Raw genomic sequence first — 12,548 nt, forward strand, 5'->3', positions numbered from 1 at the left:
ATTCTAGTCATCCTGTCATCGTGGTGGGTGTATAACTTGATGATAGAATGGAAAACATTCAAGCAATATCAGACTGCACAGCTATGTTTTGTCTGATGTTTTGTTGATTCTAACTCATGTCCTAAGAGATTTTTTTTAAAGACTTGTTATAGCTGGAGTGACAAGTAGACAAAAAAAATATACTTGAACTGGACATGCACATGGGTGTAATCGTCCAGCAGTAGAGGAAGTACTAGTATTCTATACTGATGATGTAAGAGTATTAGTAAAAGTTAACTATAAGTACATTTATTATCATTAATTTAAGCAAGTAGTTAAGCAGCATTTTTATGTTGTAGCTGGTTGCAGTTCTCTCTTGGTCCACAAGAGTATTTATAGCACAAATGATCTGATGTTGCATAAAATATGGTTTGTCATGTTTAAAAAACCATAATGAATGGCTTTATTCCACCTTGAAGACATTTTGAGGTCGAACCATTTTGACTTATTTTTAGCAGCTGCCCTTTCATGAGGGATAAAGTGTTATAAAAGCTCCGATGACTCCCACTCCTTTCCAAGCATCCCACCCTACTTACCAAAGTCCCCACCCTGAAAACGCACAGTTGACATGGTATGCTTTGATCTTATATGTCCACTCCCCCCCCCCCATCCTCCTACTAACTCATTATAGAAATCTTTGCCCCACCTTATGTCTGTTTAATGATGTCTAGAATATTTATCTTTCCCCTGATGGTCATTAAGTCCACATTCTTTCAGCAGTGACCTCTAAGGTCAAAGCTTTGTTGACATCACTTCTCTGAGTAATGGTTGGCTATGACTCGTCCCAGTTCCACTATTTGCTCGCCTTTTGACTCTTGGGACGGACACCTGCAAGACAAAGAGGTGGGACACCAGAACGCAGGAGGAGAGACGTGAGTTATTTGGTTTAGGTAGCAGGTGTGTAGGTCTTTGGCGTTTATATGAGTTTGTCCTGTAAAGAGGTGGTCATTGAGTCCCTCCAAACTCAGCGGGAGTCCACAGTCCTCATGGAGGTGTGAAGTGGCCCGGGCCAGGAGTGGATTATAAACCTGGCCTGCATTACAATAGAGGTGAGAAGCAGCAGGGGGGGCCCGCATTACAGCTCAGCAAACAAGGCCGAAAAACATCCCATGCATATCCTTGAAGAGGTAGTTTGAATAGAGAACTGTTGTCTAAAATGATATACAATTAAGCCTCCCCGAGGAAAGAATAAAGGGCACAGTGGTGGTTAAATGGTAGTAAAAGCCTAAAGTAACAGCAGGTCATTAAAGACAGGTTAGACTGGTCACACACAGGTTAGACAGGGTTGATAACATCACAAAGCCCCATTTAAAGTTTCACACAAGCTGTTAAATGATGTGGTAATGTGGCGTTAAATGATGGACCTTTTGACTTCATGTAGCTGTTTCTATTATTGAATGGGTGAAATACTAACTTTTAACTTCCAAATTACACAAGAAAACAGATAAATACTGATATTCAGTCAGATTTTCAGTGAAACATAAAGCCTTATCATAGTGACTTATCGCTTTATTGACCCGATACAGGGGAATTTTGAGCAATGAACACAGATGCATAGTAAAGAGTAACTTTACATAAGTAACTCTAAAAAACGTACTATGAGCATCAACAAAACACAAAATGATGTATGAAGAATCACAAAATACACCATATGTGCCAAATTATACTGCGACAAAAAATAGGGTGACTAAACAAGGAAGTTGCAATAAAAACAAGATCCTGTTTTATTATACTTTGTTCGGAAAAAGTAAGACATTAACTGAGATAGTAGAATGTCATTAAGATTTTTGCAGAGCTTTACTAGTTACATTTTGTATGTTGTTTAGACCCAAATGTTTTATCCTTTTGTGTCAATAAAAGTAGGTAACAACACAAGAAAAGTTGATGTGACGGTGACAGAGAAATTTGTCAAAAGCAGCTAAAATATACAGTTTGATCCATTGTTCATAAAATAACAGTGATTAAAGCAGCTTTAATTTAGAAACCAAGCATCGTGTTCAGTTAAATAAGATTTGTAGCGCTGGTCCACAGAAATGACCTGAATGGGGCGTTGATTTTGTTGACCCATATCTTTTTTTTTGTGGGATGGCTCGCACTCAAATGAGGTGTAAATTCCAGGTCACACACCTGTTATAAATGCCTGAATATGAAGTTATTTTTGGTGTGGTAACTCAAACGCTTGCTGCTTACATAAAGACGCCGCCCTTTTCAAAGCTTTATTTTACTTTCCAGTGACACCTCAAGGTCAGTGGGTTTCTCTCAGGTTTGTAGAGTGATGCAAAGTTCAGGGGCTTTTACAGAACTGGGACGCAGAAATAAACTATTTACGTCCAATTAGACTTGACTTTATTTACCTGTCACTCCCATTCTCCCTTTGACTCGAACTAAACGAGGCATTCATGGGATGCCGTCCAGAGTGAGTGTGTTCGGGGAGTGTTGAGACATCTACAAAGGGCAGCGATGGCATGGCTGGCATGCTTCGGCGGATTTCATGAGCGTCAGCTGCCAGTGGCATCAGATGGTGTAATAACGTGACAGAGGTCAATCCTTGCAGGGGTCTACTGAGACACATGATGAGGACAGGAGCGGTCTTCAGCTTAATGGTGGGGAGAGGGGGGTGTTAGGTGGTTTCTATGCGCTGTAGTAAACCGTTAAGACGGTTTATGAGACGTTATTCTAAGGCACTTATAGGCAGGGTTTTTTTAAGGCCTTTTAACATACCATAGAGGAAAAGAAAAAAAAGTTCACTATATATTTTGCCTTTATTAGATAACCATTAGTAGAGAATTGACAGGAGACGAGAGAAGAGTGAAATGGGGGATGAAATGCAACAAAGGTCCTTGGCCAGATGGGAGCAGAGACGCAACAGCTCATTTTTTTGTGTTTCACACACTTTTCTTTAAACCATTGCAACCCAATTCACACTAGGCCTTAAATAGAGAATTTGTGCATAGATGAATGTTCCTGACTGCCAGTTATGCATTACCATATATTATCTTGAATAAGTAAACCAGTTATTCAAAGAGATGTACGTTTGACAAGTCACAACATCAATGCACAGAAAAAAACTTTTTATCCAATGTGACTCTATAGGGTAATTTAGGCAGGTTGTATAGACAAAGCAGTGTGTGGAAGACTCAAAACTGACTAAAAGGGTCAGTTCACCCAAATTAGAAATTACAATTTATGAGGGAGTACTAAAGCAATCTGTATTGGTCGGCTATCCAGAGTAACAGTAAACCTGTATCTGACTGCTTCTGCTGAATTTTTCATACTTAATTCTTTCAATGGTAAAAGTACCAAAACAAAATTCACTGACCTCTATTGTATCGTGGTGGAGGCGGAAATCTCAAAACAAATACCATTCAGATGCAGACACTTTGTATACACATTTTCTATTCTTCCCATGTAAGTAAGAAACTACCTAGGCATGTTAATTAAAACAAAACAAAAAACCCTCTGATAAAATGGTTGAAATCTACTCAGATGTACTGGAGCTATTATGGATTGTAATGTAACCCTGGCCTGTTTACATTAAAAATGTCAATGTGTGTTGGCTCCTGTCCTGTAAAGAAAGAAAGAAACAACAAACTAGAGGCAAAAGAGAAATTATATCTTTCATAATTTGGAGGAACTGACTCTTTAACATTAGGTTACATAATGTGTCCTCAAATATCGTTAACATTGATCATATATTTTAGATTCTAAGTAATATGTGCAAATAAACATGCAAATCAACATGAAACTGAATCACATTTCCTTCAGCTTAAAACCTTGATTATAATTGTACCCACACTAAACGAAGCAAATAGCATTTAAGTGTCATTGAAGCAGGCTTTATTTTCTGTCAGTTTAAAGGCATGAAAGACGGAGCGCAGACAAACATCCACTCATGCTTCCCTTGAAAACCATTTTCTGCACACACACACACACACTCGCACACGCCTGCTTGCACATGCACAAAAACAAACACGCTCCCTCACCACATTCAACCTTGCAGAGAACAGAGGGGGGAGGGGCAAAGAGGGGATGATGTCACCCCTGTAGACAGCTAAGCCGAGGCTTGAGATAATGGTGACATTTCAGGGAAGGTGATGTCATTCTTCCACTGCTACCTCCCCCCTCCTCCCTTTCTTTCCCCTACTGTCCTACCCTTCCCCCCCCCTCCTCCTCTCTCTCCTCATCATCAGTGCAGGTGGCCGGCCAGTCTCTTTGAAACACAGCGCAGAAGAATTAGCTCTTGAATAGGAACTGAGCACGCAGGCACCCCCCCGTGCTGTTCTCATAGCGGTGATGTGTGAGACTCTTAATGTGTGTGGGTGTCATGTGGGTGTCATGTGTTTGGATGTGGGTGGTATGTGTTTTAATATGTGGGTGTGTGTGTGTGTGTGTGTGCGTTTGGAGATAGCTGTGCTTTCTTTCGCCACTGTGTAACTGGCAATTTTTTTTTATGTTGTTAAAGCATTTGTGTGCATCACTTTATGCGTGCTCACGTGCTCGTGGCCTTCATGTCTATGCACGAGCATGAAGATGGGATTTCTGCCCTCCATCCCATTGCCCACTGAGACCAATCAAGCACAGAGCTGCCAGGCTGCAGGGCTGCTTGGCACAGAGTCCCTCGCTGAGCTCCTCACCCTGAGGATCTGCTCATTTAAGGTTTCCCTGACTTCACACAAACCCTTTTTTCCTTCCAGAAACCTATTATATTATGTATTATAGTCAGTGGTTAAGGCTTAAGTATTTTTTATCCGCTCCTCAGCCTTATGCGGGCTGTGAAAATGTGCATGCTTAGGGGTAGTGTTATACAAAGAGGATTCGGAAACAAGACACGTGCAGAACCACATACCTTCAACAAAACAACACATGATTTCTATATGGTATGGCAACTTCACTTTCCAGAAAGTTTAATCCGAAAGATTTACCGGGCATTTGCATATTATGGAGATGTGGTTTAGCCTACTTCAGCACGCTGGGCTGATTGCTTCAGATAGTGGTGCTTCAAAGCCCAGAGGCTGTTGTACCTCTAGTCTCACCGCTGAGCTCGAGGCTGCTCACCAGCAGTATTTTTATCCCTAAAAAACTCACCGCTAGTGCATTGCACTTTCACTCTGCCAAGTTCTGGTTCGCTGTCTTTCTTCCCCTGTCGAAAGGACTCAAAGCAGCGTGTGTGAGCTGTAAACAAGTTCCCACCCCCCACCCACACCGCTACACACACACACACACACACACACACACACACACACACACACACACACACACACACACACACACACACACACACACACACACACATTCAGGCTGTATCTGGGCAAAAAGAGCTTTCTGAAACCATAAGCATCTGTCTTATCATATGATTGCTTTTCGTGTGTCACACACTTGAATCACGGGGCACAGAAGGCTTCCCTTCACACCTAGAGGAAGTCGGCCAGAAACCAGAGCACATGTCACAACCGTAGAAAGAACAACTGTCCACGAATGTGTGCAGAATACGAACATGAGCAATAACAAGGCAGGATGGCTGCTAAACACTGCGGAAATGTAACACATGGCACACTGTTATTCACTCCTTGCAGCACACAAACTGTGGCTGTGAAAATTCAGGATGTAGCAATGTTTCTTTAATTCTGTTGTTATTATTACATCCCTTCGGGTGTAACAATTTAAGACTGATACAGTACACTCGACATCAGCACATTTTTAATTGAAGTTACAGAGGACGCTTGAATTTCATACAGAATATCTTTGGGAATATTAACATGCATGACGAGCTTTCAATGCATTTGAAAGAAAAAGTGCAATGTTTTACACATAGTGATAGTGGGTCGGCTGCAGAATAAGCTTTCTTTACAGCAGAAACTCCTTGTTATTTTGACTTTTTAATGGATACATGTTACGTGAGGTGTCAAAGAGCTAGAGGGTGCTAACTAAAATCATGTGTAGGCATATCAAACACACCTACTCTCACTAATGCATTTTTTTCTGATCTAATTTGACCTGGTTTTAAGATTCCTCACCACTATAGAGAGCGATGCACCTGTATGTACTGGGAGATAAAAGCAAATTACCAAATGATGACATGTCATGTGATGTTTACATGCTAGCTAGTCACGTCATCTGATAAATAAAGCTATCCATCTTCAGGCTGAGGATTCATAGCAACAAAAAAAAAGACATGGGGAAAATATTTACTGTATGAGAGTGAAAGGGAGTTGATATTTCCAAGTGTTGACTGAATGTGAGGGTTAAAACCATTCAGCATGAAGAGCTTTGAGTGGGGGAAGAGCTTTTTTCTGATGTGTAGCGTGCAACAGCTTTTTAATATTATGAGTACTTCCACCTCACAGCATCTCCCCTGGGGACCCTTTTTTCAGTCCTGCAATGCAAAGTTAAGTTGATATACATCATTTTCAGTTTGATTGCCTCACCTGATGTGTGAAAATTGTGTTGGGGGCCAACGGCAAGAAGCATCAATTTTTTAAACCTTAATATACCGCATGTGCTCTCGAGGTATGGCTGGTAAATCATTCATATCTTGGTGGCTTTTTACATATACAGATTTACTTGCTATGGGCCCTGAACCTTGTCCATCACACACGCACACCCACAATTTGACTGAGAATTTGGAGGAAAGGAAAGACATGTACCGTGTGGTGGGAGGTTGTTTTAATTTGCCAAAACAACAAACAGGTGCACTTGCACATGAATTACCGCGTAGCCCTCTTTGGTAAACATACACTCAGATGTAATGACAGATGGCATTCTCAATCCAGGAACGTTCATCTGTGATACACTGGTAATCGTGAACGGAGGGTCCCCCAGGACGCTGTGCTGTCAGCCTGATGGACTCATTAGACACGCGTCAACGTCTATACAGGAGAGGGTCTGTTTCTATCACCCCTGGGCTGTTTATGACACAGTTTCCCCTCCCTGGATGGAAAGTAGAATCACTAATTAAGATGTAGAGACATTCAACGGCACCTGAGGTGTCACTCAGGTACCTACAGTAATACTAAACGCTCTCAGGGTTCCCTTTCTTAGTTCCCCATTAATACGTCGCAGTACAGGTAGAGAGCTGCTGGGTAACTTTCTAGGGAACAGAAACAAAACGGCACAGCTCTTTAACAACTATTCAACTTCATTTATGATATAATTATGATCAATTTAAGAATTTGTTTTAATTGGTCCTTTGATTAGGTTCAGATTAAATGACTTATTAGAAAGTGACAAAAGCCACAGCCTATTTTCTATGACTTGTTAACATTAATAACTGCAGACTTGGTGGCTTTTGAGAATGTGAGGTGGACATTAACAAAGGGTTGTCAGTTTCCTGCCATATGATAGGCCTGCAGCTGTAGATTTTTATATTGTCAATAAACACATACAATTAGTTCCTTTCCAGCTCTGCTAGTGGTCAAACATCCAGTTCATTTCAACTTTCTGGAGTCTTGTCATCCTTGTGTGATTGCCAGGCAACTCGTGGAAACGCCAGGAAATCACTGTGCAAGAAAAAGTCTTGCACATAACCCCTTGTAAAATCACAATGTGCTGTTACTTCACAATAATGATAACTAGTGAGTATTTTGGTGTGCTGGAAGGCTGAATTTGTTACCTTACAACACAGCTAAGCTAGCTGTTTGCCCCTTTTTCCAGACTTTATGCTAAGCTAAGCTAACCAGTTGCTGGCCGTAGATTCTTATTGATCGTACAGACGTGTGAGGTGGTATCGATCTTCTCACGTAACTCTTGGCAAAAAAAAAATCCCAAAATTTAAAACTATGCCTTTAACATAAAATCCACTTATTTTTCCAAACCTTCCTAAATCATTCAAAGCCTAGTAGGCGGATCCTGTGATTACTGTTTTTATTAAACATTTCTGACATTCATTGCTTAGTTGTTGTAGTTAAAATTGAATTGCACATTAATAACTAGTTGTTGTAGTTAAAATTGAATTAGAGTCTGTTTCTATGAATGAATCAAAATAGAGTGTAAAACCAACAAGGTAACACAAACAGAAAAGGTCTGGGTTGCCATCATACTCCTGATATTCCTGGGGGGGTGGGGGATTCCCCCAATCAGACTGACTCATGCAACAGGAATGCTGTGGTGCATCTCCTGTGAACCCCACCTGATTTGTGCACACAGGTTATATTTATGAACTGCAGGTGGCTCCTGAGGGGTCACAGAGGCCACAGAGGAAGACCATAGAAGAGCTGCTTAGGGGATGACATCACTTAACCCTGATGTGTCAACGTCTCGATCACCACATGAGCGGAGGCTGTGTAATGAGATGTGTGTGTGTGTGTGTGTGTGTGTGTGTGCGCATATGCGTGGGAGGTGACCCTGATGTCATTGTTTGCCTTCGCTGCTCCACAAAGTCCTTTCCACCCACCTTAAAGAGGGGGGAAAGTTTTTGGAGCTATTTCCGTCCACCTGCATGCCTCTCCCTTGACTTTTTACTGAGCAAACATAACTTCCCCGGCTAAATTAGGCATAGAACTTCAAAGCAATTGCTGTAAAAGAAAATCCCAGTCTGACAAGGTGTGGGGCTATTCAGGAAAAAGAAGTCTGCTTGTGGATGTTGTGGCAGAGATGAGGTTCACTTTTGGGAATGTTACTGCCCTGTAAGAGCTGTAGGACTAAAAATATAAAAACCTGTACTAAAATGAACACCAAAAGATCACTTTGAAATCAGATTCAAAAAATAGGATGGATTGTGAATGAAAGACCTGCTAATGATCACTTCAAGAAAAGTTGACTTGTTGGTTAAAGATGGCAAACAGCATCTGTTTTAATGAGGTGACTACAGCAAGTAGTGTATTAAACTTCTGGATGTCCAAGAGTAGATGCACATTTGTTCTCATTTCCTCAAAAGAATGTGTGATGGAAATGTAAAGACAAAAGCTTGTCATTTATCTATAATATGATTAAGACACAATTGGAATAATGGAGGGGTACACTTTGCTTCTATGAAGGAGTAAGAAACAGCTCTTAGGAAATCACAAATTTTGTTTGTTTTGTCTATTTTTGTGCAAATTTATGAGCAACTATGTGGCTGTCTGACCTTATCCTGTGCCAGGGGGGACAGTCACACAATGAAGGTCAAAGGTCATATGGTGCATGTGATCTCAGGACTGCAAATCCTCCCGAAGCATTTAAACCACATTTGTGACTTAAGTTGTGGACTTATGGGCTCCAAAGAAGGCTTAATGGATGGCAGGATCTTATATTCAGTCAGTGGGTACGTGATGAGCTACTTATTTCATTGGTGACCCATGTTTATTTAATTCTCTAATAAACATTTTACTGGTTTTACTCCAAAAAAATTGCAGCTTAGTAGAAGCAGGCACCATCTGGATAGCTATACGTCCCTCCATGCCAACAAGCAAGAGACACCTTTGTGTAAAAGACACTGTTATTAAGTGATGGTGTCATCCATAACATAACCCTTTTCATGTGTTGTTTACACGACTTCTTTTGATCCCACACCAGTTGTGCTACCAGACGTGGCGCTGCCGCTTGTAGGGAGGGGTGGGGCACATGCTCATTCAGACAGACTCAGCAGACAATGAACAAAATCATTCAAGGAGCAGTATGCAAAATGAACCATGAAGGTTGCAGCGTGAATGCTACTGAAACGAAACAAGTGTCATTTTTTTGTTCAGTGTTTACTGTGCCGTCTGCCATAAACTGGCTTTATGTGGAGAATGATTTCTAAAAATCATTGCTTATGAGACAAGATGGCTTTCGGGTGTTTTTATTTTATTTTTTATGACATGCATAAAATGTATTCATGACATCCAATGTTATGATGTTATGTTCTGCAGGCTATAGCTCTGACATATGCATCAATGCCATTTTGCAGATACAATGCCACGTGCCTCACAGGAACATACTGTACATTCATCTTTGGCATGGGTAAAAAGACATGTTCAACACTCAAACACTCCTACTTTGCCACAATTTATCTGGCGTCTGATGTAAAAGCCTTTTTGCATCATGTCGTTTTGGGGTAAATGTCAACTTAACTTTGCGGGGCAGAGAAAGTATCCAAAACCTTTTTAACTTTTAAAGGCAACCACACAGGAAATGAGGTCATCTCCTCTGCCGAGTGACTTTGCCGGCTACTGAACACATGACATCATTGTGGGTATGGTTGCGCTTGGCTCCCCTGCAGTGTGTGTGTGTGTGTGTGTGTGTGTGTGTGTGTGTGTGTGTGTGTGTGTGTGTGTGTGTGTGTGTGTGTGTGTGTGTGTGTGTGTGTGTGTGTGTGTGTGTGTGTGTGTGTGTGTGTGTGTGTGTGCGTTTGAAATAATTACATCTTTCTGATGTCACTATGTCATTGACAAACAGAAATACATAACTAAAACACTTCAATATGTTTAATGTATTCTTAGTTATGATCTCATGACTTCTCAGTGCTTCTGTGACTACTATATAATAACACAAAAAAGAGGCAACTACCTATTTTTCAGTATGTGACTCATAGTGTTCTTGTTTTCTTTTGTCTCCGGTAAAACTTTAAATTCTCCATCACAGTTTTTTGCTTCGGAGACAGCTCTACCTATCTCCCAGTCGTAGCACGCGAGACACAGTAAAAAGCTATTTCCGAAGCTGTTCGCTGTGTCCTCAATGCACCCAGATCTGTGCTTCCATTCCTTCACTGCTATAAAGCAGAGGCAGTCATGCTGACAGTTGCCTCCCTTCAAAGCCACTTTAATGGCACGTCAATTCCTGCTTCCCCTGGGACGGTGACTGAGGGAAGATGAGGAGGCTGATTGTGACTGCTGGCTATGGAGGACCAGCCAGCTGCAGCTTCACATCCACTATGCCAAAATCTACTCATCCTCTCTCAAGTAGGCTGAGACATATTCGCCTTTGTGAACCCCTGAATTTAAGGCATAGCTGTCACGACGCTGTCTGAGCGTGTGAGCGCTCCTGGATGATGATCGTTTGATCCGCACAAAAAGGCTCTGGGCACAAGACAATGTCTCCAGCCATTACTGCTAGTTAGGCGCCAACCTGGTGTATTCTATTATAAACTAGGCAGAGGAGAAATCTCTTACAATTAAATAACATCTGCAGTGGGAACTTCTTAATAAATATTTGATGCCTTTTCTTGAACATTTCTAAGACAGGTTCTGAACACAGCTCATGAAAACGACATATTTTATGCTCAAGCCTTGAACGCTGGCGGCATCCTGCCTTGACTAGATTTTATTAATGTGTAGCCCTCCACTCAGGTATGGCATGGCCTGAGGTGAGTCACATACATTTGCCACACTAGCAGTTTGAACCACTTAGGTCCAGACTGAAACGTCTTAATAACATTTGAATTTTAATTAATTTATGACCTCCTCGGGATGAATTCTAAAAACTTTGGTGGTTCCTTTGAGCCCAGCTGAAATTATACAGATTTTTGATTTGATTTTCTTCTAAAAATGTAGATGTATTCAAGATGGAACACCCTAAATGCACATTAATTCATTGAAATACAATAGTTTTATGCACTTAGTTTTATGCACACAGTTTTATGCTTAATTGCTCAATTTGAACAACATTCCAGTTTTCCTTACATGACCACGCCTTGTCCTAAATTTGTCCTGTACCTTGTTCACGTGCAGAACTATTGACATTCCCATCAGCCTTAGCTGTAGTGCTGATTAGTGAATGTCATCATGCTCATAACACTCTGAACTAAGATGGTGTTTAAAGTGTGCTAGAAACAAATCTAAAATAGTTCATCTGAAGTATGTTTTAAAGAATTCTGATTTGATGAGATTTGATGTTGAATCTAGATTGGGTAAACACTATTAAACCGGCTAAACATTAGCATGTTAGCATTGTTATTTTAAACATGTCAGCCTCCATTAAATGCAAAGCACTGCTTGCCTACTTACAGCCTCACAGAACCACTAACATTGCTGTCTACAGTCGAACCCTGCTCTTGTTAATGAAGGGAAATCTTTGTCAAAGCAGTATTTATAGTGTGTCTATATCCTCTCCTTCCCACACACACACACACACACACAGATAATTCAGATCAACCTGTTTATTCCACCGACTGCGAGCAGCAGGAATGTGCGGGTCGTCAAAAGCAGGTGGTCCTGGCCACAGGTGTGTTTGTCAAACTCTCTGCCTGAAATGGAGCCACATCTGTCAAAACAGTACAAGGGTCCCGGTACCATCCTGGCGCACAGCCTGCTAACATCTGCTTCCCATGTGCTGTGTGCAGCAGTGACAGAAAGCTGTGTAAGCCTCAGTCAGTCACCCAATAAAGCAAAGCCCCTGGGAAACGAGGAAGGACGCCAGAGACAGTAAAGACAGTAGAATTAATTTGCAGCTCAGTCATGCAGCCTCCTTCTTTCGTAAATTGACCAGAAAATAGAATTGTGAAGCATAAAATTCCTGAGAGCTAACTGGATCATTTCTTTCCACAAATTTCAGCAAAGCTGCCGCTGAGGGGAACAAAATTGCATTCAACATATTCTAACATATTTGAGGTGTGAAGC

The sequence above is a fragment of the Anoplopoma fimbria genome, chromosome 18, assembly GCF_027596085.1.
Source record: "Anoplopoma fimbria isolate UVic2021 breed Golden Eagle Sablefish chromosome 18, Afim_UVic_2022, whole genome shotgun sequence".
Taxonomy (NCBI): Eukaryota; Metazoa; Chordata; class Actinopteri; order Perciformes; family Anoplopomatidae; genus Anoplopoma; species Anoplopoma fimbria.